This window comes from Phyllobates terribilis, unplaced genomic scaffold (assembly GCF_046119375.1).
Source record: "Phyllobates terribilis strain yellow unplaced genomic scaffold, ASM4611937v1 Scaffold_11__3_contigs__length_659146591, whole genome shotgun sequence".
Lineage (NCBI taxonomy): Eukaryota > Metazoa > Chordata > Amphibia > Anura > Dendrobatidae > Phyllobates > Phyllobates terribilis.
In genome coordinates, this window is record NW_027362771.1 from 407,108,496 (window position 1) to 407,131,823 (window position 23,328).

Below are 23,328 nucleotides of genomic sequence, written 5' to 3' on the forward strand. Positions count from 1 at the left end.
CCTGTCAGTAGCAGGGTCTAACAGGCATCCTTTCAATGTAACATTGACAGGTCTAAGACCTTACAATACATACATGTTGCAGGGTATCAGACCACTGATCAGACTGTAAAATGTTCAAGTCCCATAAAGGGACTATTTAAAAAAAAAGTAAAAAAAAGTGGAGAATAAAATTGTCAAAATATTAACACAAATAAAAAAAGTTAAAAATCAAGATTTTTTTCCAATAACTAATAATTTTTATGCAAAACAAAAACAAACAAAAAAGTACACAAATTTGGCATTGATTCATCCAGAATGACCAAATCTATAAAATTGTCTCAATATTTAACCCCTACAGGGAACACCATACCAAAAAAATAAATAAAAAACATGTCAGAAAGTGGTTTTCTGTGCCACATAAAAAGTAGAGTTGAATGCTATCAAAAAGTTGTGTGTGAATAAAAATGATATCACAGAAAACACCTTGTACCAAAAAAAAAATCAAGCCCTTAGTCAGTGGAAAAATAAAAAAGTCATAGCTCCCAGAATATGTCGGTGTAAATAATTTTTGTTCTACAAATTTGATATTAGGGGGCAGATGTACAAAAACAAGAAAAAAAACCTATATAAATGTGATATAGCTGTAATCGTATCAGCTTTAAGAATAATAATAAAGTGAGCAGTATAAAAAGAATTGTAAAAAAAATCCTGAATTGCTTTTTTTGTTCATCCTACTTCCCAAAAACTGGAATAAAAAGTGATAAAAAATTATTATGTACTTCAAAATGGTACTAATTAAGACTTCAACTTTTCTTATAAAGACAACCAAGCCCTCATTTAGTTCTGTCCGCAAAAAAATGTAAATACTACAGCTTTGAAAACTTACTGATGTAAACATTTTTTGGGAAGAAAGCATTTTTAGTGTGTAAAAGTAGGAAAACAGAATAGACCGAAATAAGTCTGGTATAGCTGTAATCGCATCGACCGGAAGACTAATGCTATGTAATCACTTACAGTATACAACACAATGAACAGCATAAAATGACTAAAGCAGTTATTGTACTGCTGTTGATTTGTTATATCTGCTTCCACAATATCAGTATTAGGTTTCACTCACATCACCATATTAAAAATCTCTCCTGAAAAGATGGACTATTGTCATGCAAGTGTCATGCGAGTACAATGCGATTTTTCTCATGTATCCGTACAGCATTAGAATGACATGTGTATGCAATCCGTATGCAATGCGTTGTTAGCATCATCTTTTACATACTGTAATTCTCTATGTAGTTTAAAGCTGGTTTACAAACTAATAAAGCAATCATATATACAGAAAAAGATTAGTGATGAGCGAGCACTAAAATGCTCATATGCTCAACCCGAGCAACAAGCGCAATGTAAGTCTATGGGAAACTTGAGCATTTTTCCGGCGGCCCCCCCAGAGGTTTGCAGGGGGCCTAAAAATTGCCTAAATGCATAGGAACAGTGCTGAAATGACATGTGAACAGCATGGGGAAGACCCCTGGAAGCATCTCTGATTCCCAGGTCACTGCTGTGAACGATGTTGTCAGAGTATTATGCCACTTTTATGGACTCACAATAAAATGGATTTTCCTTGAAAAAATATTAAGGGACATTCTTTCCAGGATAATGACTTGTAGGTAAGGCAAAAAAAATTCTCCTCCACACCTTGGGCTATGTTCACACGTAGCATTTCAAATGTGAAAAATAGATTCACCAGTAAATGTAATTTTAACATTTTACTACATTATCTACCCATATGGTGTGTGAGACATGATCAGACACAATCTGTTTCATTTCTGAAGGAGGGACAATGAAAGTCACAAAGCCTATTTTTACAGGGCCATCAGGCTGCCCTTACTATTATTAAAGGGCCAGCAGTCGGCCCAAAATATTGTTAGAGGGCCATTAGCCAGTTATGCTTTGTTATTCCCATTATTAATGAGTGGGTCTCCTTTACTGTTATTGCACATGCTGTGACTGCAAGGGCTGCCAAAAATTAGGACGCACTCCAATACCCCTTTGAAGAGACATAGAGGATCACCTCAGTAAAAAAATGTTGCTATTATAAAAGAGCAGGTCTCCTATACTATTATCGTGTATGCAGTGACTGCAAGGCCTGGCAAAAAATTGGACACACTCCAATACCCCTTTGAAGAGATGTAGAGGAGGTCCTCATTAAAAAAAATGTAACCATTGTTAAGAAGTGGGTCTCCTACACTGGTAAAAACATTTACCCCTGGAGGGTATACATGAACACACTGTATAACAAAAAGAATGTTACAAGTAGGTCTCTAAAAAAATGTCCTATGGGCATCATAAACACCCTTAAAAAAATGATGTGGGTGTTGCATCCCGGTCACCCTGATGATATGGTGGTGCAGGATGAGGAGTAGAGATGAGCAAACATTTCAATGTTCGATTCGGAAATGTTCGCCGAATATTTAGACATTCGCCGAATTTATTCATCGAATGCCATAGGATTCAATGGGGGGACAAAAAAAACTCATATATAACACCTTCAAACAGGCCCAAAAGCTGCCAGAACACATCAAATTAGAGGTAGACACCTGGAAAGTGCCATCAATTGACCCAGAGTACAAGTACTATAATTATTATTACTATTACATCGACATTTATTCCGTGGCACTTTATATGTGAAAAAGGGTCACTGACTGGTACAAGAGGAGAGAGGACCCTGCCCGTGAGGGAGCACAAATTATCTACAAAGGATGGGTGAGGATACAGTAGATCAGGGTACAGCTAGTCATGCAGCGGTATGCTAGAGAGAGGGTTACCGCAGATTGTACGCTTGTCACAAGAATTGGGTCTTCAGCTTCCTTTTCAAGGTTTCCACGATAGGCAGCAGTTTGATGTTTTGGGCTACAGAGTTACATAGTCGGGGAGATGCACAGGACAAATCTTGTATGCGATTGTGGCAAGAAGAGATAAAAGGGAAGTAGAGAAGGAGATCTTGGAAGGATAGAAGGTTGCATGCCGGTAACTAGTACAGGGAGACTAGGTCACACATGTATGGAGGAGACAGGTTTTCGATGGCTTGGTATGTCAAAGTTAGGCTTTTCAACTGCAGTCTCTGGGCAACAGGGAGCCAGTGCAGGGATTGACAGAGGGGAGAAGCCTGGGAATAGCGGGGTGATAGATAGATTAATCGTCCAGCGCAGTTTAGGATAGATTGAAGGGGTGCGAGAGTGGTAGAAGGGAGGCCACAGAGCAGGAGGTTGTAATAGTCGAGGAGGGAGATGATGTTAGGCAGGCAGCGTTTGTGGACACTGTATACAGAAGAATAGGGTCCCTTGCATGTTCTGTCTGCTTCTGCTGTTACAGATATTCATAGCCCTAGATATGAGCGCTACATTTTTTTTGCTCTTAATCCTGATTATATGCTTAAACAGCAATACAGTAGACCATTTTACTGCTCCATTTGCGTGCTAGCAGAAGACTGACAGATTTTTTATATTTTATTCGCATTGCTGTATTGTGGAAGCAGAGAAACTTGTCCATCATTGGACGTGTTCCCATATTACTGCGGTAATAATCATCACTTTTTTTTATGAGCGTGAAAAATATTACGCTCCAGTTAAAGTCTGCCAGTTGTGTGTTGCTCAACCTATTCACACTTGGTTGCTGACCAATATCATACTAATAGGCCACTGCCTAAAACCGTGGTCATCAGACGTGATCCCATATTCTGTGGCAATAATAAAGACATTTAGTGGAGACTTCCAAATATTATACTCCATTTAAAATGGGCAACGCGTGTGGCAAGGGATGGGGATGTGGACGTGATTGTGATGGTGCATGCAGAGGCCGAGCCCATTGGCAAGATGAAACGGTACCTGCTGAGGGAGCACAACAAACACCCACATCATATTGAACTACCTTCCTGTCCAAATTACTAGGGGACCGCGGAACAACACTCTTGAAGCCAGAGCAGTGTGAAAGGTTATTGGTTGGATATCAGAAAATGCTTCAGAGTGCATAGAGACACTGTGTACTTGGACACTCCGAAGAGCTGTTCACTCTCAAGCGGGGCAAGGGGAGATCGCATGCAGTAATGCCTACATATTTGAGTCATGCACATGGGAAAGAAAAACAGCAGTCACCCATACATATTAAATGGGAAACCGTTGGGGAAATCTGACATGGAGAAGGACCTGGGCGTCTTGGTTAACAGCAAATTAAATTGGAGTGCCCAGTGTCAGGCAGCAGCTGCGAAGGCAAATAGAGTCATGGCATGCATCAGAAGAGGATTAGGGGCATATGATGAGAACATTGTTCTTCCTCTGTATAAAGCACTGGTAAGGCCGCACTTAGAATATTGTGCACAGTTCTGGGCTCTGGTGCTCAGGAAAGACATATTGGAGCTAGAGAGGGTACAAAGGAGGGCGACTAAGGTAATAAAGGGAATGGAGGGACTAGAATACCCAGAGAGGTTGTCAAAATTAGGCCTATTTATGTTGGAAAAGAGAAGGCTTAGGGGAGACCTCATAAACATGTATAAATACATCAGGGGGCAGTACAGAGATCTCTCCCATGACCTGTTTATACCAAGGATGGTGACAAAGATGAGGGGGCACACTATGCGTCTAGAGGAAAGGAGGTTCCTGCACCAGCATAGAAGGGGATTCTTTACGGTCAGAGCCGTGAGACTCTGGAACTCTCTGGGAGAGGAAGTGGTGATGTCCAACTCACTTAATGAATTCAAGAGAGGCCTGGACGCCTTTCTTGAGAACAATAAAATTACATCTTATGCTTAGTTAATTAATCCAGGGATTTAATCTGACTACCAGATTGGTGTCGGGAAGTGAATTTTTCCTCAATGATGTAAATTGGCCTATACCGCATGTTTTTTTTTGCCTTCCCCTGGATCAATGCTGCGGAATAGCTGCAGTGCACAAGAAATAGGCTGAACTGGATGGACGCTTGTCTTTTTTCGGCCTTATAAACTATGTAACTATGTAACTATGAGTAGCCACGGTCACACAAAGGCGACGGTGTGAAACGGCAATTAATGTCGCAAGAGGTGGATGATGGTGATGAGACACAATTGTCACCAAGTCAGGAGAAGGCCCAGGGTGCATACATGGAAGACGAGGTGGCGGACGATGAAGTCACTGATCCAACCATTCAAGGTGACACGCAAAGCGATGACAACAGCACAGAAGGGGAGGAAGACGTAGAACAACAGGCAGAAATAAACAGTGGGGTGGCCACCGACACAAGGTGGGCCACCGCTCCCCGGAACACCAACACGAGGGAAGTTGTCAGTCCAACTGTTAGATCTTCTAGAGTCTGGCTCTTTTTTAAAGACTGTGCCGATAACAACAAAAAGGCCATTTGCAACCTCTGCCATTCCAGCATCAGCAGGGGCAGCAAAACTACCAGCCTGACCACCACCAGCATGCTCAGGCACATGACAGCAAAGCACCCGACTAGTTGGGCCGAACAACAGGGTCCAGAAACAGTATGCGGGTGACACCACTGCCTGTTCCGCTGTTGTGTGTGCACGCCAATCCCCTGTCCATGGCGCAGTTAAACATGCCTCCTGCCCTTCACCTGTCATTGCACACTCGCAACCACAACCATCAGCAACTACGTCCACGCCCTTGTCCCAGCACAGCGTTCAGTTGTCCCTATCCCAGTCCTTTGAACGCAAGCGCAAATTTGCAACCAATGCCCAACAGGCCAAACTAAAAAACTCCCACATTTCTCAAATGCTTGCTCTTGAAATGTTGCCTTTTAGGCTTGTGGAGATGGAATCTTCCCACAACCTGATGGCGTTGCCCATCCCTCGGTACTCAGTCCCCAGCTGCTACTATTTCTCCTGGCATGCCGTCACCACATTACACAGCCTCCATCTCCAAAATGACTGCATCAGTCATAAGCTGGAAGCACTGCAGCACTGCCTCGGTCAAGTGGCATCAGGCTGTGCCGAAGTTAATATGCTTAGGTGACAAATCGCACACTGATGCAGAGTTGTTGACAGCTGAAAAAGAGCAGGCAGATCTGTGGCTGTCACTGCTGAACCAACAGCCAGGCATGGTGGTGTGTGACAATGGCCGGAACCTGGTGGCGGCTCTGAAGCTAGGCGAGCTCGCACACAATACAATGCTTGGCCCATGTGCGGAACCTAGTGGTTCAACGGTTTCTCAAAATTTACCTGGATCTGCCGGATCTGCTTGTCAAAGTATGCTGCCTATGTTCCCATTTTTGAAAGTCACCTACAGCTTCCGCCATCTTCTCCGTGCTTCAGCAGTGTTTGCAGCTTCCAGCTCACCATCTGGTATGCGACGTCACCATGCATTGGAACTCAACCTTTCACGGGTGTGTCAGGTATAATAGACAGTCGCTCTGGATCTAGCTGTAGAAGGTCATTGTGCTTGGCATTGCAGACAACTTCTTAATCCTTCCATCTTTAAGACCCAGAGGCGACCTATCTCCTGCTGCTGATTGACACACCCTTGCATGAGAGTTAAAATCTCTCAGTTTGCTTCAGGCAATAGCTGGGGATACTTCTTGTTCTTTTGTGCATGCTTGGAGCACTAGCAATTGGCTGGTTTCTTCTCTGGTTCTCTTGGAAGACAGTTGGCTTTACTCCTCTGGTGTCTGTTCAACCTAAGTTAATCCCCTTTGTTTGTCTATCTTGTTGTCTTTAGTTTTACTGGGGCCTGACCAGTGCTCACCCCTCCCCCTCCCTATCTACAGTGAAGCTCTAGGGATATACAGCGTTTAGGGTCATGTTCGGTGATTGGTGTGGAACCAATATAGGGATGGTAGGGTAGGCAGGGTGTTTGGGCTTCCTCCCCATCTTCCCTTTGTGTTGCACTTAGTCTTTCCCACACCTTGTGTGACACAATCTTGCATATGTTGGGAAGGATTTGTGAGCAGCAGAGGGCAGATGAGTACCAGCTTCAACATGCCCGTCGTTATTCAGGTCAGCCTCCGCACATAAAAGCTGATGAGTGGGCATGGATTTCAGACTTCTGTGCCGTCATCCAAAATTTTGAGGATTCCACCCAGATGGTGAGCGGCGATAATGCCATAATTAGCATCATCATCCTGCTTCTCTGCCTACTGAAATGCTTGCTGCTCACAATTAAAGAGGATGCATTGCAGGCGCAGCATGATGAGATGAAACAAGGAAACATACAGGGTGATGCCACACAGCCCAGCCTCATCTCATCCCATTGCGGATTGGGTGATAATGAGGAGGAGGAAGAGGAGGAGGAACAGGAGCTGGTTTCCTGCGCTACAGACGGTACTACCCACACAACTGTCATATCGTCTGTTCAGCATGGATAGCCTGAGGAGAGGGAGAATGAGGAGGATGAGGAGGAGAGCATGGACAGTCGTCCTCTTGGTCAGGACAGGGAAAACTTGGCTGTTGCCAGTCTGGCACACATGGCTGACTTTATGTTCCTCTGCCTTTCCCGTGACCCTTGTGTTGTACACATTTTGGCCTACAGTAATTACTGGTTTTTCACACTTCTAGATCCACGTTACAAGGAAAACTTTCTATCTCTCTTTCCCATGTCGGAGAGGTCTAGTAAAATGTTGCAGTACCAAAAGGCTTTTGTTGAGGAATTAAAAAAATCCCATCTGAAAATGCTGGTGGCAGAGGTCACAGTTCGTTGGATAACCAAGGAGTACAGGCGAGGGAGGCAGAAATACAATACAGCAGAGGCAGGGGAACACTGTCAAAGGTGTGGGAACGTTTTCTGAGACCCTCCCAGTGCCCAGGCCCTGATGCGCAGGGTACCTGACAAGGAGTAAAAAGTTTTAGAAGATGCTGAAGGAGTAACTTGCAGTCCATACCAACGTCCTCCGTGATTCCTCTGTGCCTTATAATTATTGACTATCCAAGCTGGACATGTGGCATGAACTGGCTCTCTACACTTTGGAGGTCCTGGCCTGCCCTGCCGCTAGCGTTTTGTCAGAGCGGGTTTTAGTGCTGCCAGGCGCAATATAACTGATAGGCACATCCGCCTGTCAACTGAAAATGCTGACAATCTGACTCTTATCAAAATGAACAAGGGCTGGATTTGGCAAAACTTCTCAACACCACCGGATGATAGCAGCGTTACATAAACTCAAATCCAGTGTCTTTTTTTGGAGGGATATATTCCCATGCACCTCTTCACATCCAGACATGGGTATATGCGTCCTGATTTTGTCTATTTTCTGCTTTCCTCCTCCTTCTCCACATCCTCCACCAACATATCACTAGGTTGACCGTGATGCAACACCCACATATTTTTTAAAGGGTGTTTATGATGCCAGCAGGAAATTATTTTAGAGGCCTTACACTGTATATTATACAGAATGTTCATATATACCCTCCAGGGGTAAATGTTTTTCAGCCCATGCACTAGTGTTGAGCAAATTTGTTCATCGAATGTTCAAAAGTTTCAAATTCGGCACGAATATGGTACATTCGGATTCGTGATCACAAAGGCGAGAAAATTTTCTTAAAATCGGAAAAGTTTGATGAATTTGCAAGGGACGGCAAATACAGGGCAACCACGGCATTTTGAACAGTTTTGCTAGCATAGTGCAAGTGTATGATGAGCGATGACATGTGCCAGGTGAGTGTGGGGGCTGTGGAGAGCTTAGAACCGGTCAGATCAGTGGCGCACTGTTTTTTTTTTTTTCCTGTGGGTGGTAACTTTTACTGAGGAAAGCGCAGTTAGCCAATCATAACGCAGGAAGCATCTACACTGTCCAGACATAAGGGCTTCTGCAATTGGCTGAAGAAATCACATGTCTTCTCAATATAAAAAGCGACCATGTTCCCTCAGTGCCATTATATCCATGTCACTGCTGGAGACAGACGCAGCTCACTGTTCTCCTGTGTAATGAGAGATTAGCTAGATAGATGGGTGCTTGTGTGGAAGTCAGATAGTGTAGATAATTCCTGGTCTGTGTACCTCTGCAACCACTGGTGCAGCACATTTTTGGTGTTCTTGTGCAAGTACTGAGATTCTGACAGATAAAAAGGGCCCATGCCATACAATAATGCTGTGCACAGCTGGTATAGAGCTCAATGTCTCAGTATACCTTGAATCTTTTTTTGCACTTGCTAACGTGATGAAGCAAGCGCAGTGCACCTTTTCATTTAGTGGGGTTGAAATTGTGCTCTGCACAGTCTGCAGAGCTTCTTATTGCAGAGCACAAAGCTCTGCAATAAGAAAGCTGTGTGCACTAAAGTTATTTTTAGTGTCAGATACTATTTTAGTGGAGTTTAACTTCAGGTGGTTTCAGGGTAAAAAAATATTTTTTTTCTCATGCTACGCCCAGTCCCAAAAATATTTTTTCCTGTGCCAAAAGTCATACAATTTTAAAAGCCAGCTACTACGTCAGTGGCGGTCAAATTCAGCCGGTATGCACAGTCAAACTTATATATATTTTTGGTTGGCAGGCAGAGTCCACCAAAGGTTTTTTATTGTGGCAAAGTTGATCCAGTCTGCTAAAAGGCCGATCCTTTTTTAGAGGCGTTGAACTTGTCCTGGTTTCACAGTAAAAAAAACAAAACTTCTCTTATTAGGCACAATCCAAAAAATATTTTTTCCTGTGCCAAAAGTCATACAGTGCTGTAAGCCTGGGACTTATTTGTACAGTAGTGAAATTGATGCCACTTTGCTGGCGTCTGCCACAATTCTTTTTTTAAATGTAGGGAATCCTGTTTGAGTCTCCATCTATTGGGTTGGCTGTAGTGGAACTGGTTTTGGCCTCCATTGCAATACTTATACTCATAAGTTGATGCCACTTCGGTGGTGTTTGTTAGGCCCTCATTTAGGGCAATGCGAACACTCCTGGTTAAGTTTCCATCTCTTGGGTTGTCTGTACTGGAAGAGATGTGCGTCTCGTTTACACTATTTCTACTGTAGTATAATTGATTACACTTTGCTGGCGTCTGCCGCTAATTTTTGGAAATGTGGAGAATCCTGAATGGGTCTCCATCCATTGGGTTGACTGTAGTGGAAGAGGTTTTGGTCTCCATACATATCTATAGTTATACTGTAGTGAAATTGAGCATTTGGTGCAGATATTATTCTCTCCAAACGGGTACACAAATATGATAAACTCTAAATTGATTTTCAATAAACAACCATCAGCAACCCCATCAAACACCTCTGCTGCTTCTTCCTCCTACTCTGTTACTGTGCCAAGTTGTGTCACGCAGGTGTCCAACAGAACCAGCTGTATACCAGCTGCAGTTAGGCTGAGTGACAGCCCATCAGCTGTAAGTGAAGCGGAAATGCTTGCTGTGTTTGTTTCTCTGAGCACACCACACGTTTCTCAATCTACCGTAACATTTCCGCCTGCACCTCACTCACGGTCTATCGGTTTGTCCATTTCACCATACTATACCCTCTCTTAGAACTGCAGCCAGCCCTCAATCCTGCTGTTGTGGTCACGTAAAAGATTGTTTCATCCTACACATGTCAAAGCTTAGAGGTTGAACTCCACCATCTCCAATCTGTTGGCCACGGAAATGGTGGTCTTAGGCCCTACTTTTTTAAATGTAAACACTTCTGATTGAGTCTGCATGTCTTGGGTTGGCTGTAGTGGGACAGGTATGGGTGTGCGTTAACCTACTTGTAGTCTGATGCCATTGATGCCACTTTGGTGCTGTTAGGCCCTCATTTAGGGCAATGTGAACACTCCTGGTTAGGTCTCCATCTCCTGGGTTGGCTGTACTGGAAGAGGTGTGAATCTTATTTACACTATTTCTACAGTAGTGAAATTGATGCCACTTTGCTGGCGTCTGCCACTATTTTTTTTAAATGTGGGGAATCCTGATTGGGTCTCTATCTATTGGGTTGGCTGTAGTGGAACCTTTCTGTTCTGCAGTCTAAGTTGTGTAAGGTTGCATACCAGTCCTTACTGCACTCCTGATACAGACTCTGCCTGCTGCACTCCTGATAACAGACTCTGCCTGCAGCACTCCTGATAACAGACTCTGCCTGCTGCACTCCTGATAACAGACTCTGCCTGCTGCACTCCTAATAACAGACTCTGCCTGCTGCACTCCTCATAACAGACTCTGCCTGATGCATTCCTGATAACAAACTCTGCCTGCTACACCATCTAGTCTGTCCTAATGGGTCCAGCTACTGCACGTCCGTTGGTCTGTCCTGGTTTGGCACCTGGTGTTCATCGGGAGCCAAGTCTAAGCTCACCATCAGAGGTTCTAGTGAACAGTCCGGTGCTCGCTTAGCCATGCCCCTCCAGGCTCTCCGTGTCCGTGGCACAGTGGTTCCACAAACCACGTCCGTGACAGTGCGTCCTCGCAGGCAGGGTCCTCTCTACTGTTGTACCAGTCGGTGACCCCTTTTGACATGTAAAGCGCAACTAAATAAATGTTGCTGTCCAGTAATAATAATTATAGTACTTGTACTCTGGGTCAATTGATGGCACTTCCCTGGTGTTTACAACTAATTTGATGCGTTTTGGCTGCTTTTGGTCCAGTTTCTAGGTGTTGTATATGCATTTTTTTTGTTCCCCCCATTGACTCCTATGGGATTTGGAAATGTTCGACGAACATTCGGCGATTAAATTTGGTGAATATCAATTTGTCCAGCGAACTTTTCCGAACCAAACTTTGAAATGTTCGTTCATGCCTATAGGAGACCAACTCCTTAATAATGGGGACAATTTTTTTTAATGAAGTCCTCCTCTATGTCTCCTCAAAGGGGTATTGGAGTGTGTCCAAATTTTTTGCAGTCCTTTCAGTCACTGCATACGCAATAACAGTATAGGAGACTCACTCCTTTATAATGGGAACATTTTTTTTTACTGAGGCCCTCCTCTGTCTCTACAAAGGGGTATTAGGGTGCGTCTAAATTTTTGTCAGCCCTTGCAGTCACTGCATACACAATAACAGTATAGGAGACCCACTCTGTAATAATGGGAACAACAAAGCACAGCCGGCTAATGGTCCTCTAACAAAAGTGAGGGACGACTGCTGGCCCTTTAACAATAGAAAGGGCCGCCTGATGGCCCCGTAAAAATAGGCTTTGTGACTTTCAGAGTCCCTCCTTCATAAATGAAACAGAAGGTGTCTGTTCATGTCTCACACACCACATTGCCAGGTAAGGAAGTAAAATGTTAAAATGACATTTACTGGTGAATGTTTTTTTCACCATTGAAAGCAATGCAAAAGTGCAAAAACATATCAAAAATGCTACGTGTGAACATAGCCCAAGGTGTGGAGAAGATTTTTTTTTGGTCTGTATTTTTTTTTTTTGCCTTATATACAGGTCATTACCCTGAAAAGAATGTCCCTACTCAGGATGTTCGGCGAACACCGAGCATTTCCGGGTTACTCGGGCGGGAGCTCGGGTCTCCATCCTGCATGTTTGGCGCTTTTACAGAGCCAATGAACATGCAGGGATTGCCAGCCAGTCACTGTAATTCCACAGCCATGTTGGTTGTGGGCATTACATTGATTGACTGGCCGCACAGCGTCACCTCGAGTATTTCAAACCGGGCGCAGCCATCTTGGACACAGACGGCTGGGATCAGACAGTGTAGGGACAGCGCTGCTGATTTAGGGAGAGATATATACTGCAAAATAGTTAGTGTAGGGTCTGTAAAGGCTGCCAGATCAAACAAACAGTCCTTCTCAGGACTAATATCCATCCCAGATATCAGGCAGGCAGGCAGGCTGTATAGGAGACGCAGTGGTTATACCAGCAAACGCTGCATTACAGTCCTGTGTGCTCCTGTTGCTGAAATTGCTAGACTTAGCTCCAGGAAAAATCCCTTTTTTTTCATCTAAATCCTCTTTTTTTTTTTTTTTTCCTCCTTCACACTGTACAAATACCCATCATATTAACCTTTTGGTGTCCAACCCCCCCCCCCCCCCCCCAGTTCAGTTCAGTTCCACGGTTCAAACCTCTGTATTATCCACTTTTGGGCCATTTTTACCTAAAAAAAAAACTGTTTGAGTGTGTCACTCACTGTTCAGCGGCAAATATATCTATTTAAAAAAGTCTGGTATACACCAGTAAATTATAACTGTAGTTTTGCCATTCCACTGTAAAAAGTCTCTATTATCCTGCTTTTGGTATTTTTTCCGTAAAGAAAAACAGTAATAATTTCTCCATGATTGTTCAGATTGTTTAAAAGAGTCGGGTGTAGGCCAGAGAAATAGAACTGTGGTTTTCCTCTTCCACGGTTCTAATCTACTTTTTATTACCCTTTTTCCATTGATAGTGCGAGTGTAAGCTATTTTACTTCCTTTACAATGGGCAAGGCGCGTGGCAAGGGACGTGGAACTGGAAGTTCTGGTGATGGTGTGTGCAGAGGACAGGGCCGTGGCCAAGGTGAAAATGTGCCACAACCAACAGGCACATCTTCTAGCTCCCACTTCTTGACCGAATTACCAGGGAAGCACAGAACAACACCAGTATTGCGAACTGATCAGTGTGAAGAGGTTATTAATTGGATAGCAGATAATACTTCCTGTTACCTGGGCACCACCACCTCGGGTCTGTCTTCCACACGGTCAAATCTTAGTAGCCGTGAGTCTCGACCGCATAATCCTCAACACCCTGATGCTCCTTCCTCTCACCATGCCGAGTATCGTCAGACAGCAACTGATTCCACACTTGGACACTCTGAAGAGCTGTTCACTGGTGCATTTCAAGATTTGTGCCCCTTGCCTGCTCCGCTTGAAGTGGTGGAAGAGGAGATCCCATGTAGCGATGCCCAAATATTTGAACAGCCACGGCCACAGGAAGTCAACGATGGCAATTTGTCACAAGAGGTGGACGATGACGAGACACAATGGCCAGGAAGTGAGGAAGAGGATTGTGGTGTGCAAGTGGAAGAGGAGGAGGTGGTGGATGATCTAGTAACTGACCCAATATGGCAGGAGGACATGCAGAGTGAGGCCAGCAGCACACAGGGTGAGGGAGGCAGAGTACCCCAACAGGCAGGAAGAAGCAGTGTGGTGGCCACACACAGAAGACAGGCAACAGTTCCCCGTAACACCAACATGAGGGACGTTGCCAGTACAACTGGTAGGTCTTCCAGACTCTGATGATAACCCCAAAAAGGCCATTTGTACCACCTGCCAGGCCAGCATCAGCAGGGGTGACAAAACAACCAGCCTGACCACCACCAGCATGATCAGGCACATGGCAGCAAAGCACCCGACTTTGTGGGTTGAATCCCAGGGTCCACGACCAGTGTTAGCGGGTGTCACCACTGCTTCTTCCGCTGTTGTGCATACAATAGAATCCCCTGTTGTGTGTGCAAGGCAATCCCCTGTCCATACTGCATGCAAAGATGCCCCCTCCTCTCAGTCTCCCCTTGTTATGGCAGTTTCTCAAGAAACAGCATCAACGTCCACGTCCACGTCCCACCGCAGCGTTCAATTGTCAATATCCCAGACCTTGGAACGAAAGCAGAAATTCGCAGCCAACGCCCCACAGGCCACAGTCAAAAATTCGCACATTTCACGACTGCTTGCATTGGAAATGCTGTCTTTTAGGATGGTGGAGACGGAATCCTTCCGCAACCTTATGGCGGTGGCTGTCCCTCGGTACTCGGTCCCCAGCCGACACTATTTTGCCCGGTGTGCCATCCCCGCACTACACAAGCACGTGTCCCAAAACATCTGCCGTGCCGTCAACAACGCAGTTACTGGGAGAGTCCACCTGACAACGGACACGTGGACAAGTGCTTGTGGCCAGGGACGGTACATCTCCCTGACGGCACACTGGGTAAACATAGTGGAAGCCCGGACCCAGTCGGACCTTGGGACGGAACACATCCTCCCCACACCGAGGATTGCGGGCACTATGTCAGTCAGAGTTGACCCCACAGTGTATAGCTGCTGCGCATCATCCTCCTTCTCCTCCTCATGTTCAGCCTCCATCTCAGATATCACCACATCAATTACAAGCTGGAAGCACTGCAGTACTGCCTCCCCCAAGAGGCAACAGGCTGTGCTAAACTCATAAGCTTAGGTGATAAACCTCACACTGCTTGTGAGTTGTGGACAGCTGTGAAAGAGCAGGCAGATCTGTGGCTGACACCGATGAGCCTAAATCCAGGCATGGTCGTGTGTGACAATGGCCGTAACCTGGTGGCGGCTCTGAGGTGAGGCGAGATCACACACGTACCATGCCTGGCTCATGTGCTTAACCTCGTGGTTCAGCGGTTTCTTAAATCGTACCCCGAGTTGCCAGATCTGCTCGTCAAAGTACGGCGCCTGTCAGCTCATTTTCGGAAGTCGGCTACAGCTTCCGCCGCCCATGCTGTGTTGCAGCAGCGTTAGCAGCTTCCGTCACACCGACTGGTATGTGATGCCCCCACACGTTGAAACTCTACCCTCCACATGTTGCAAAGGATTTGTGAGCAGAAGAGAGCAGTTGTGGAGTACCAGCTGCAACAAGGCCGTCGATATTCAGGTCAGACTCCACACATAAGACCTCACGAGTAGTGTTGAGCCACCCCCGTAGTGTTCGAGTTCGGTTCGGTTCGTCGAACACCCGTGTGTTCGCTGAACTGTTCGTCGAACTGTTCGTCGAACACCTTCGAACACCGTTAAAACCAATGGCAGGCAAACAAAAACACATAGAAACACATAGAAAACACCTTCAAAGGTGTCCAAAAGCTGACAAACTACTCAGAAGACATAACTAACACATGGAAAAGTGACAAGTACATATAGTCATGCGAAAAGAAAAGAGGTGGAGGAGTAAAAGGAGGGGGAGACACAGATATAGGCATGTCATGCCCTTCTAAAATCCAAAAAGTGAGAAGCCGACACGGCCAGTTCGTTCCTGCCCGTGCCACCTCCGTGTCGCCGGGTTTGTGCCAGAGCCGCGGTGGACCCTGACGGCCAGCCCCCTCTCCCAATACTGGTGCCTGTCCGCTGGTGGGTCGAGCCCCCCCGCAGTGGGGGGGGGGGTAATATCTGCAGAAGAAAGACCATCTTCCAGCCAAGCTAAGATGTCGACTTCTTTTCGTGGACAATGTGATACGATCCCTTTCTTACGGACACGCCCATCGCTACAAATTCCAGATGAGGCACAAAAACAGCAGGTGCTTCAGCGGATATCAAGTGCTCCTTCAAGTGGGCTTTCCTCCACCTCAATTTCAACATCACAAATATTCCAGTCCTCAGAGGTGTCACCCCAATCGCACTTGCTTCCTCACAGCTCCCAAGTCTCCAGCTGCCCGTCTGAGTATGGGGTAACACAGATGGTTGAGTCTGCAGAGCTGTTTACTCATACTATAGCCTGGGAAATGTAAGTCTGCTCCAGAGCTTCTGTTAATCCAGACGAGGAAATGATCTGCACTGATGCCCAGAATCTTTATAAGTCGGATCCAGGACCAGATGAAGAAGGTTCTGAGCATAATGTAGACCCTCGTTCCCAAACTGTCACTCCTGTTGGTGGAGACAATGATGAAGACGATGATGAGACTCAAATACCTGATTGGAGCAACAACTTGACTTTTCGGTCAGGGCAGGAAGAGGTTGGCTTTGAGGACGACGGGTGTGATAACACACAGGGTGATGATGACGAGGTTGGAGATCCCACTTACTGTCAACCCACAGTCAGCCAGTCGATGAGGTCAACGGAGGAGGTGGAGGAGGATGTGACTAGCCCAGGGGATGGGGATGACTCGGTACCCGGGCCTTTGCCTGGCCTTGGGGATGTCGCAGTGGTCGGCTCCCTGGCCCGTACCCTGGGGTCACTCTTTAAAAGAGTGGATAATTGTTAATTTTATAAGAGTTTGTGACGCCACCTGTGGTATCTGGTGAGAAGCACCAGCGATGCAGCAGTCCACTGAGACTCGTGATAAGGCTGCTCGATGGTATAGCTTCCCACAGGTGGAGCTAGGTCTCAGGGCAGCGTATGCAGGGGGAATGCAGGACAGGCGAGACCCAGCTGGGTCAGAGCAAGAACGGGAACGGACACGGTAGTCACTTCAGTACCTTTTACTGGAGGAAATTCAGGCACATCCCGGAGCACTGTAGGGTGAAGGGTGAATATCAGGATCCTCCCCAATGAGCGGGTGTAGGGCCTCCTGTTTCTTGCCTCTGCGTAGTAAGTTTCTGACCTGCCTGGAGCTAGGCCTAACTTTGTCTCCGTCCTGCGCTGGCTGACCTTGTGGTAGGGCCTTCTGTTGGAGTTCACGCTCCCACTATGCGGGGCCTAAGCGTCTCCTGGCTCTGTTACGTATCAGCACCTTAGCCATCCTGGGACTTGTAGTTCTCCAGGGATTCCGGTTATGCCTTACTGAATCTAGTTAGCAGGAGCCTCGTGCTCCACTGCTGAACTATTAACTGAGTTCTCTAGACTAGACTGAGCTCCACTGCAGACTGACCTCTCTTAGGCTTCTCTACTGCAGGAACTCTTCAGAGGAACTGAACTGCCTAGCTCCACCTTCCCTATTTATATCCCTAATGGGCTCCCTCTGCTGGTCTGAGGTGGAAGGTGGAGATGTGTGAATGTTTATGGGGGCCTCTTGTGGAGGATTCCATCAATACACTCTTCTAGGATATGTGATACCAAGCACAGCGGGGCGTCACAGATGCTATTGACGACGAGGTTAGGTTGCGCCTTCCTGGACACAGATGGAGTACTGGAAGCACGTCAACAACTGCATCCTCAACCACAACTCTTCCTCTGACCACAAGTCGTAGTGGCTCTTCAGGTCGCATGGGCTCTAAGCCTTGCATAGCCTGGGCATTTATTCAGAATGATAAGGATGATCCAACTCGTGTTATCTGTAATATTTGTAACCAAAACATAAGTAGAGGCCAAAAAATCCATAGTTTGAGTACTTCATGCATGTACCAGCACATGGATATGAAGCATAAGTTGCAGTGGGAAGCTCACTGTGCTACAATGCGGCCTAGCCAGCTGGGCCAACCACCATCTGCCCCATCTTGTGCATCCGCGGCCTCTTCATCCTCTGTGACTGGGGGTACAGCAGTCACACATGTTTTTGGACGCAGACCTGCCACCTCTTTACCTGCAACAGCCAGTGTGATTGGCAGGTCATCAGTTCATTGGGAAGTGGAAACACCTGCTGGTGTTGAGCGCTCTCTGACATCGAGAGCACCAGCTTTGGATCAAGGCAATCTAACATGTCCGCCTGCATCTTCCTCACAGACCGGCAGTTTGCCGGGGACATCCTACTCAACCCCGTCTAAGCACAACAGCCAGCCCTCGGTCCCTCAGATGTGGAAAAGTAAAAGACCATTTCCTCCTAGCCATGAGAAAGCTAAGAGGTTGAATTTCACCATCTGCAAGCTCTTGGCTACAGAAATGCTGCCTTTCCACCTGGAGGACACAGAGGATTTTCAAGACCTTATGTCCGTCACAGTGCCCCAGTACCAGATGCCCAGTCGGCACTACTTCTCAAAGAAAGGTGTGCCTGCGCTCCACTAGCATGTCGCACACAACATCACCGCTTCTTTGAGAAACTCTGTGTGTGGCAGGGTGCACTTCACCACAGACACTTGGACGAGAAGGCATGGACAGGGGCGTTACATGTCGCTGACTGGGCACTGGGTAACTATGGTGACAGCAGGACAAGGGGCTGCTGTCCAAGTCTTACCGTCCCCACGAGTTGTGTGTTAATCCTCTTTATCTCGAACTTCCTCCACTGCTTCTGCCTCCTCAACCTCCTCTCGGTCCTCCACCTGCACCCAAAGCCTGTCTGGTAATGCCACCTGCTTTCTAACTGCGCAGAAGGAATCCTGCACACCTCCTTACTATGCTGGCAGCAGGGCTCAACGCATCAGTCTTTACTTAGAAATGTCTGGGAAATGTGAGTCACACAGCTGAGGAGTTTTGGTCAGCTCTGGAGACCCAGTTTCATGAAAGGTTGTCTCCACTGGACCTGCAACCAGGGAAGGCCATGTGCGACAATGCTGCAAACCTGGGTGCGGCCCTTCGCCGGGGCAATGTCACACACGTGCCTTGTATGGCTCACGTGTTGAACCTGGTTGTCCAGCAATTTTTAGCCCACTATCCCGGACTAGATGGCCTTCTGCAGAGTGCACGATCGCTGTGTGCTCACTTCCGCCGTTCGCATCCCGCAGTTCAACGACTTACATCTCTACAGAAGTCGTTGGGCCTGCCAGTTCACCGGCTGAAATGCGATGTGCCGACACGGTGGAATTCAACTCTGCACATGTTGCAGCGACTGTGGCAGCACCGACAAGCCCTGGTGCAATACGTTCTGACGTATAGCCTGGGCCAACGAGATCCAGAGGTGGGGCAAATCACGCTGGAGGAGTGGTCTCAGATCAGGGACCTATGCACCCTTCTGCACAGTCTTGAAATGGCGACGAAGATGTTTAGTGCTGACGATGCCATTATCAGCATGACTATTACGGTGATTTACATGCTGGAGCACATGTTAAACAGAATTCTGAGTCAGGTGGTGGGACAAGAGGAGGTGGAGGAAGTAGAGGAGGAGTCGTATGCGGAAGGGATAACATCTCCAAGGTCCAGACGGTTGGCAGCACCAAGGCGGCAGGCATGTGAGGGTGGGGGAGAGGGATTAACCAGGGCGCATGGTAGCAGCCAAACTGTTGAGGAAGGTGCAGGAGCCGAGGAAGAAGTGGAGGACGAACTGGCAATGGGCATGGAAGACTCATCAGATGAGGGAGACCTTGATCACATTTCTGTTGTGCGAGGTTGGAGGGAGAGGGCAGAGGAAGGAAGCATGATTCTTACCTCGCTACCAACACAACAAGGACTTGGTCCTTCTGGATGCACAAGACACATGAGTGCCTTCTTGCTGCACTACCTGCAACATGACCCCCGGATTGTCAGAATTCGAAGTAATCCCGACTACTGGGTTGCCACACTCTTAGATCCCCGGTACAAAAGTATATTTGCCGAAATAATTCCTGCCATAAAAAGGTATTGACGAATGCAGGAGTATCTGTTGCAGAATCTTACATGTGCTTTTCCACAATACACCAGTGGTGCACATAGTGAATCTCACAGTTCTAACTTGCCAACGGTGGGACTGTCAAGTCTTCATCACTCAAACAGATAAGCACACGCGGCTGTCCACTGAGAATGTAGACAGACTCACGTTCATAAAGATGATCAAATCATGGATTCGCAAGGACATTTCTACCCCTGTGTCATCCTTGGGAGACTAAAAGCTTGGGGATTTGGTAAAATCACCTCACCAACCGTTTTAAGCAACAGTGGGGCAATTGATGCCACTTAACCCTAGAACGCATGACCATAAAAATCTACACTTTCACATACCTGGGGCCCTTTAGGCCCGTGTGCAAATAACATGGAATAACTCAAATTCAAATGACAAACAACTATATACATGAAGAATACCTAGAGTTTCAAAATTCTAACTAAAGCAATCTTGCAGAAAATAGAAAACAATTAACTGGGCGGGCCTGCAAGGCCACAGGTATGCGTTCTAGGGTTAAGTGGTGTCTGTGCCACAATTTTGGGAGTCCCCTTGCTGTGTCTTACGTGACGTTGGCATCGTCAATTCCAGGTGGGTTGGGTCGCACCCCCCCCCTTTTAACTGTAAGAAACTACATACACTATGGCTTGGGGTAACACAGATGGTTGAGTCTGAAGAGCTGTTTACTCAGAGGTCTGCTCCAAATCTTCAGTGTCTGCTAGTCAGCGTAGAATTTTTAACTGCATCTAGCCTAGGCAATACTTTGGGCGTAGTAGCCCAGCTGCGAAGCAAGCTGCACCGCCTGTGTATCTAATAAGAATTTTTAAATTAATCTAGCCTAGGCAGACTGTGGGGACCCCCAACCAAACCCAAATGCTCAGCCCCCCTACCGCCCCCCTTTCATGGACAACCCAATAATGTAACTCTTACAACTGGATGGGTGAGGATCGGTCACAGCTTTATTAACTCTTTATACTCATTCCATTAGAAAGGCATTTTATTTCTAAATAATTCAGCTTGTTGCAGCATGCCCTGGGTCCCCACTCCGGCAAGTTGGCCGACAAGTGTAACTCTCCAACATGTCCTTTCTATTTCCAGGCCACGGAGGATCCAGCGTACTCGTATGCAGGACTCTGACCCCCACCCATCACTCTTAACGCTTGTTCCACTCCGTCCTGGAGTCCTGACAGGAATATGTCCAGTCCAATATCTATTAAGTGAACACCGTCGGGCCGTATGAGGCCTGCTTTATCTCCTTCCAGTTGTCGGTGTCGTATCACTACACCGGCTCTGTCTCTTCTAAATTTTGCCATCCGAATATTTATTACCCGCCTTGTCCATTCGATGGCCGTGATGTCTCGCGCACCTTGCCATACCGCTATCGGCACAATCTCTGACCATACTATAGCTAATTTTGTGAAAAATTCTCTGAAGCGCTCAGTGTCTAGTTTCATTATTGCCATTAGTTATGCGCTCTTGTGATGACCTAGGTTGTTTCCCCCGGCCTGTATAACTAAGATGACCGGACCTCTTGCCTCTCTCCCTACCTTGATTACCTCCATTAGTACCTGTGGCCATAGCAGGCCTCTAATACCTCTCCAGTTGAAATATGTGTTATGAAACTCTAATTTCCTCCCGCCTGGGCGGACTTTCGCCCTTTTTTGTGCCCAAAATATACAGTGCCTACAAGTAGTATTCAACCCCCTGCAGATTTAGCTGGTTTGATAAGATGCAAATAAGTTAGAGCCTTCAAACTGCAAACGAGAGTAGGTTTTATGAACAGAAGCATAAATCTTACAAACCAAAAAGTTATGTTGCTCAGTTGAATTTTATTACATTTTAAACATAAAAGTGTGGGTCAATTATTATTCAACCCCTATGTTTAATATTTTGTGGAATAACCCTTGTTTGCAATTACAGCTAATAATCGTCTTTTATAAGACCTGATCAGGCCGGCACAGGTCAGTGGAGTTATCTTGGCCCACTCCTCCATGCAGATCTTCTCCAAGTTATCTAGGTTCTTTGGGTGTCTCATGTGGACTTTATTCTTGAGCTCCTTCCACAAGTTTTCAATTGGGTTAAGGTCAGGAGACTGACTAGGCCACTCCAACACCTTGACTTTTTCCCTATTGAACCAGGCCTTGGTTTTCTTGGCTGTGTGCTTTGGGTCGTTGTCTTGTTGGAAGATGAAATTACGACCCATCTTAAGATCCTTGATGGAGGAGCGGAGGTTCTTGGCCAAAATCTCCAGGTAGGCTGTGCTATCCATCTTCCCATGGATGCGGACCAGATGGCCAGGCCCCTTGGCAGAGAAACAGCCCCACAGCATGATGCTGCCACCACCATTCTTGACTGTAGGGATGGTATTCTTGGGGTCGTATGCAGTGCCATCCAGTCTCCAAACGTCACGTGTGTGGTTGGCACCAAAGATCTCGATCTTGGTCTCATCAGACCATAGAACCTTGAACCAGTCTGTCTCAGAGTCCTCCAAGTGATCATGAGCAAACTGTAGACGAGCCTTGACATGACGCTTTGAAAGTAAAGGTACCTTACGGGCTCGTCTGGAGCGGAGACCATTGCGGTGGAGTACGTAACTTATGGTATTGACTGAAACCAATGTCCCCACTGCCATGAGATCTTCCCGGAGCTCCTTCCTTGTTGTCCTTGGGTTAGCCTTGACTCTTTGGACAAGCCTGGCCTCGGCACGGGAGGACACTTTCAAAGGCTGTCCTGGCCGTGGAAGGCTAACAGTAGTTCCATAAGCCTTCCACTTACGGATGATGCTCCCAACAGTGGAGACAGGTAGGCCCAACTCATTGGAAAGGGTTTTGTACCCCTTGCCTGCCTTGTGACCCTCCACGATCTTGTCTCTGATGGCCTTGGAATGCTCCTTTGTCTTTCCCATGTTGACCATGTCTGAGTGCTGTTCACAAGTTTGGGGAGGGTCTTAAATAGTCAGAAAAGGCTGGCAAAAGAGATCTTTAATCCACACATGTGAAGCTCATTATTCTTGGTGCCTGAACTACTTCTTAATACTTTAGGGGGACCAAACAGAATTCTTGTGGTTTGAGGGGTTGAATAATAAATGACACTCTGAATTAACTTTTAACGTTTAAAAAAAAAACAAAAAGAAAAAACAAAAACAAAATTTTCTGCAGTGCATTTCCCACTTTCAGGCTGATCTACAGTACAAATGTCACAATGAGAAGTTAATTCCACATGTGTCAACCAGCTAAATCTGCAGGGGGTTGAATACTACTTGTAGGCACTGTATACGAGTGGCCTATCACTCACACTGTTGGCTTAGCGTCACCTGTAAAAGAAACAAACCACGTTAGGATAACAAGTCCGGTCTTATGTATCTCGCCAAACACGTGGATC